Source organism: Ascidia mentula (assembly GCF_947561715.1).
Source record: "Ascidia mentula chromosome 2 unlocalized genomic scaffold, kaAscMent1.1 SUPER_2_unloc_12, whole genome shotgun sequence".
Taxonomy (NCBI): Eukaryota; Metazoa; Chordata; class Ascidiacea; order Phlebobranchia; family Ascidiidae; genus Ascidia; species Ascidia mentula.
Window position 1 is genome coordinate 47,501 of NW_028113657.1, and position 5,000 is coordinate 52,500.

The 5,000-nt window shown below is 58.7% G+C and overlaps 1 non-coding gene and 1 pseudogene across 1 annotated transcript in view; both read left to right on the forward strand.

The window, feature by feature from the left end:
• The window catches only part of LOC145915283 (5.8S ribosomal RNA), a 154-nt gene extending 38 nt beyond the window's left edge, over positions 1 to 116 (forward strand). Inside the window, exon 1 of the ribosomal RNA XR_014403683.1 lies at positions 1 to 116. This exon is cut by the window's left edge and continues 38 nt beyond it. This is a non-coding gene — a ribosomal RNA (5.8S ribosomal RNA).
• A 244-nt stretch (positions 117 to 360) lies between these two features.
• Positions 361 to 5,000, forward strand: part of LOC145915311 (large subunit ribosomal RNA) — a 7,505-nt pseudogene continuing 2,865 nt past the window's right edge.

A 5,000-nucleotide genomic window follows, 5' to 3' on the forward strand; every position in this document is an offset into this window, starting at 1 on the left:
AAGGACGCAGCTAGCTGCGTGAATTAATGTGAATTGCAGGACACATTGAGCATCGACGTTCTGAACGCAAATTGCGGCACCGGGTCAATCCCGGCGCCACGCCCGCCTCAGGGTCGCGTTGTAACGTTCCCGCGCGGCGACGCGTCGGGCCGGTGCGGTGTCGGCCGTTGCCACGGTCGTCCCGCCCAGGACAGCACGAACGCAGTGTCAGCGCGCGAAACCGAACGCGGCGTGCGTCTCGTTACGAGTCGGCCTCGAAGAGGATCCCGGCCCGGAGCAGCACGGCTCGCGTTCGGGCGCGGCGCTCGCACGAGCTTCGGTGGCGCGCGCGTGTCTCTCGCAAACGAGGCACTGGATTATCGGCCTGAGGTCGGACGAGGCTACCCGCTGAATTTAAGCATATTACTAAGCGGAGGAAAAGAAACTAACGAGGATTCCCCCAGTAACGGCGAGTGAAGTGGGAAGTGCCCATCGCCGAATCCGCGCGCCTCTGCGGCGCGTGGAATTGTGGCGTAAGGAATTCGCTGCGCGTACGTCGTTCGCCGCCCGCGTCCTTCTGATCGAGGCCTCGTCCCGGTGCGGGTGTCAGGCCCATGGTGGCGGCGAGGGCGCGCGCTCTGCGTCTTCCCAGAGTCGGGTTGTTTGGGAATGCAGCCCAAAGCGGGTGGTAAACTCCATCTAAGGCTAAATACTGTCGCGAGACCGATAGCGAACAAGTACCGTGAGGGAAAGTTGAAAAGCACTTTGAAGAGAGAGTTAAAGAGTACGTGAAACCGTCGAGAGGCAAACGGGAGGGCCTGTCGAGTCGCGCGACGCTTTCAGCTGAAGCCGAGCGGAGCGTGTGGGCGTGCGGAGCCTTGCGGCCCGTCGTTCGCGCTGTCCTCCGAGCAGCTCCAGCGCACTAGCGCCGTGCGAAGGCCGCGACCGTCTGGGAGGCGGCGAGAAGGCCGCGCGCAAGGTAGCCCGCCCCCGGGTGGGTGTTATAGGCGCGCGGACACGTCGGCCCGTCGCCCGGGCGAGGAGGGATCGCCGCGTCTGCCCTTCGTGGGCCGGGCGTCCCGTCCGAGCCGGTGCGTCGCCGGTTGGGGACTGTGCTCAGTGCCCAGTTGCGGCGTGTCGGTTGCGGGTGGGCAGCGCCGCGCGAGACGCACGGGGTCCGCGGCTAACGTCAGCCACCTTCCCGACCCGTCTTGAAACACGGACCAAGGAGTCTAACGTGCGCGCGAGCCACGGGGCAGTGCGAAACCCATGGGCGCAGTGAAAGTGAATGTCGGCGCGGTCCGGCGGAGGTGAGATGCCGTCTCTCTGGACGGCCGCATCACCGGCCGATCTCGTCCGCTCTGCCGGAGAGGTCGAGCGAGAGCGTGCGCGTTGGGACCCGAAAGATGGTGAACTATGCCTGAGGAGGTTGAAGCCAGAGGAAACTCTGGTGGAGGACCGTAGCGATTCTGACGTGCAAATCGATCGTCAAATTTGGGTATAGGGGCGAAAGACTAATCGAACCATCTAGTAGCTGGTTCCCTCCGAAGTTTCCCTCAGGATAGCTGGCGCTCGGTGGTCGCAGTTTTATCTGGTAAAGCGAATGATTAGAGGCCTTGGGGACGAAACGTCCTCAACCTATTCTCAAACTTTAAATTGGTAAGAAGCCCGGCTCGCTCGGCTGGAGGCGGGCATGGAATGCGAGTGCCAAGTGGGCCACTCTTGGTAAGCAGGACTGGCGATGCGGGATGAACCGAACGCCCGGTTAAGGCGCCCGACGCGACGCTCATGAGAGCCCACAAAAGGTGTTGGTTGATCTAGACAGCAGGACGGTGGCCATGGAAGTCGGAATCCGCTAAGGAGTGTGTAACAACTCACCTGCCGAATCAATCAGCCCTGAAAATGGATGGCGCTGGAGCGTCGGGCCTATACCGGGCCGTCGCGGCGGTGCGAGCACGCCGGTGCGCTACGCTGCGACGAGTAGGAGGGCCGCGGCGGCGGGCGTCGAAGCTCAGGGCGCGAGCCCGGGTGGAGCAGCCGCCGGTGCAGATCTTGGTGGTAGTAGCAAATATTCAAATGAGAACTTTGAAGGCCGAAGTGGAGAAGGGTTCCATGTGAACAGCAGTTGAACATGGGTCAGTCGACCCTAAGGGATAGGCGAATGCCGTTCTGAAGCGGGGCGATGCTCGTCGTTGCCCCGGCGGACCGAAAGGCAATCGGGTTAATATTCCCGAACCTCGACACGGAGATCGGCGCTCCGGCGCCTGGCGCGGCAACGCAAGCGAACTCGGAAACGTCGGCGTGGGCCCCGGGGAGAGTTCTCTTTTCTTGGTAAGGGGCGGCGACCCTGGAATCGGTTTGCCCGGAGATAGGGACCTGGGCCCCGCAAAGCACCACGTCTCTTGTGGTGTCCGGTGCGCCCGCGTCGGCCCGTGAAAATCCGAGGGAGTTGGTGTAAGTTTCGTGCGAGGTCGTACCCATATCCGCAGCAGGTCTCCGAGGTGAACAGCCTCTGGCCGATAGAACAATGTAGGTAAGGGAAGTCGGCAAACTAGATCCGTAACTTCGGGAAAAGGATTGGCTCTAAGGGCTGGGCCGGTCGGGCTGTGGCAGGAAGCGGGCGACGGGACTGTACCGGACTGGGCGAACGGCCTGCCTTCTCCGGAGGGCGGGTCGTGAGCCTGGACCTGTGTCGGTCTCTGGCCGTGGAGTGCCGCAGCTACGCGGGTCTCGCGGCTCGCTTCGGCCGGCGTCGAACAGCCAACTTAGAACTGGTGCGGACCGGGGGAATCCGACTGTTTAATTAAAACAAAGCATTGCGATGGCCGCCACCTGGTGTTGACGCAATGTGATTTCTGCCCAGTGCTCTGAATGTCAAAGTGAAGAAATTCAACCAAGCGCGGGTAAACGGCGGGAGTAACTATGACTCTGCCTGAGCACTGCCTCTCTTTGTCATAGTTCTCCTTACCGCCTTCGGGTGGTAGCGTGATGACCGCGCCTCCTCGTGGTGCGTGCTGGATAAGTAACCTGCCCGTGCAAGAGTGTGCCGTTCTTGCCACTTTGCCGGGTCCAGGTGAAAAACTAAACGCGGTCACCAGCGGTTGACTGCTGGAGGATGCCACCCCTACGGGATCGGAGGGGAGGTGGTAGCGGCTAACTTGTTAGCTAAAGTGTCAGCAAACCCTCCGCGAAATCATGAGACCAAGAGTTACAAAAAAAATAAAATGAGTAAAGGGGGCAACCAAGCTAGTTGCGCTGGTGGTTCCCATCTTGGTGATATTGGGCAGGGGGTAGGACCCTCGGTAGACTGCCCTGATTGTGGCCGCCCGTTTGCCACCCTCCGTGGCTTGGGCGTGCATCGAAGGAGAACTCATGGGAATGTATTCCATCGGGAATCAATTCCAGTTAAGAAAAAGGCTAGGTGGTGCGCCGAGGAGCTGTACATTCTCGCTAGAGAAGATGCAGCCCTGAGGGCACGCAAGGAAAAAGATCTTGTTCGAAAGTTGTCCCGCGTGTTGCCGGAGCGCTCAGCGGAAGCGATCAAGAGCTGTCGCAATAAGAATCAGCGATATAAGATTGTTCTGGAAGAGGAAATCGCAAAACTTTCTTGCGAACCTCATGCGGGTGATAGTGATGGTAGTAGAGTTGGACTTGGAGTAGGTGAAGGAGATCAACAAACCGGTCCGAATCGGGATGCTTGGCATGCATCATTGGACAGTGTCGTTGACTGGCGTGAAGAAATCGCTGGTGCGCTGAAAGGGAGTGAGTGCCTTGCCATTTTTGGTCAAAATCTCACAGCCCCGGAAGTTGTTCCCTCCGATATCCAAACGCTAATCGACGGTGACTACAACCAGTGGATTCCCGAGCCAAGGAGTAGAGTTAGGGAGCGTAAGCCTCCTGCCTTGCTTCGCGGCTCAGGTAAGAAGCTGAGGCGACAGCAATACGCTCTTTTGCAGCGCCTATATCGCCGGAATCGTTCGGCGGCCGTTCGATCGGTCTTGACTGGTGATTGGGAAGGACAGTCGGTTCCTCCTCGGGTGGAATGGCTTCGGCCATTCTGGCAAGCTATATTTGGGAAGGATTCCTTACCAGATTGTAGGAAGGTCAGTCCGGTGCAACCTCCGCAATGGGATATTTTGGCTCCTGTCAAGGAAGCTGAGGTAATGACATTGATTAGATCCATGAGGAGGTCAGCACCAGGCCCCGACCAGCTGTCTGTAAGGGAGCTTAAGGCACTGAAAACTGCTGATGTAGTGGACCGCTTCAACCTTTGGTTGTGGGCGGGATGCACACCAGGCAGAATTCAGAAGGCCCGCACGATCTTCGTTCCCAAAGTAGCGACCCCGAGCGAGCCGGCGGAGTTCAGACCGATCACTATTGCCAGCGTGCTTCTCAGGTGCTTTCACAAGCTCCTGTCAGCACGGATGAGCAAACTTTTGCCGATCAGTGATCGACAGAAGGGTTTTAAGAACGAGGACGGTGTAGGTGCCAACATTATGTTGTTGAAAGGTGCGATTGCTGAAGCCAAACAACGAATGATGCCGCTCCATGTGGCGTTCATTGATGTTGCCAAGGCTTTCGATTCGGTGTCCCATGACAGTATTCCACTGGCCTTGGGACGACTGGGCGTGCCCGAACCCTTTCTAGACTACATCCGGGGAATGTACCGTAGTGCGTCCACGGTCCTGCAGTCGGGAGGGTCACAAAGTGGCACAATCCCAGTGCATCGGGGCGTAAGGCAGGGTGACCCGATGTCCGGGCTTCTGTTTAACGCTGTGGTTGACTGGGCTTTGGCCCAATTAGACACTCAAATGGGGTTTACCCTCGAAGGAGGGGTAAAGGTGTGCCATCTCGCGTTCGCTGACGACCTTGCCATTGTGTCTTCCACCCCGCGTGGGCTGCAGTTGCAGCTCGATGCGGTGGTGGACCACCTTGGGAGATCCGGGCTTAACGTGAACCCCAAGAAGAGTGTCTGCCTCCACATTATTGTTGACGGCAAGAGAAAGCGGTGGTTGGTTGAC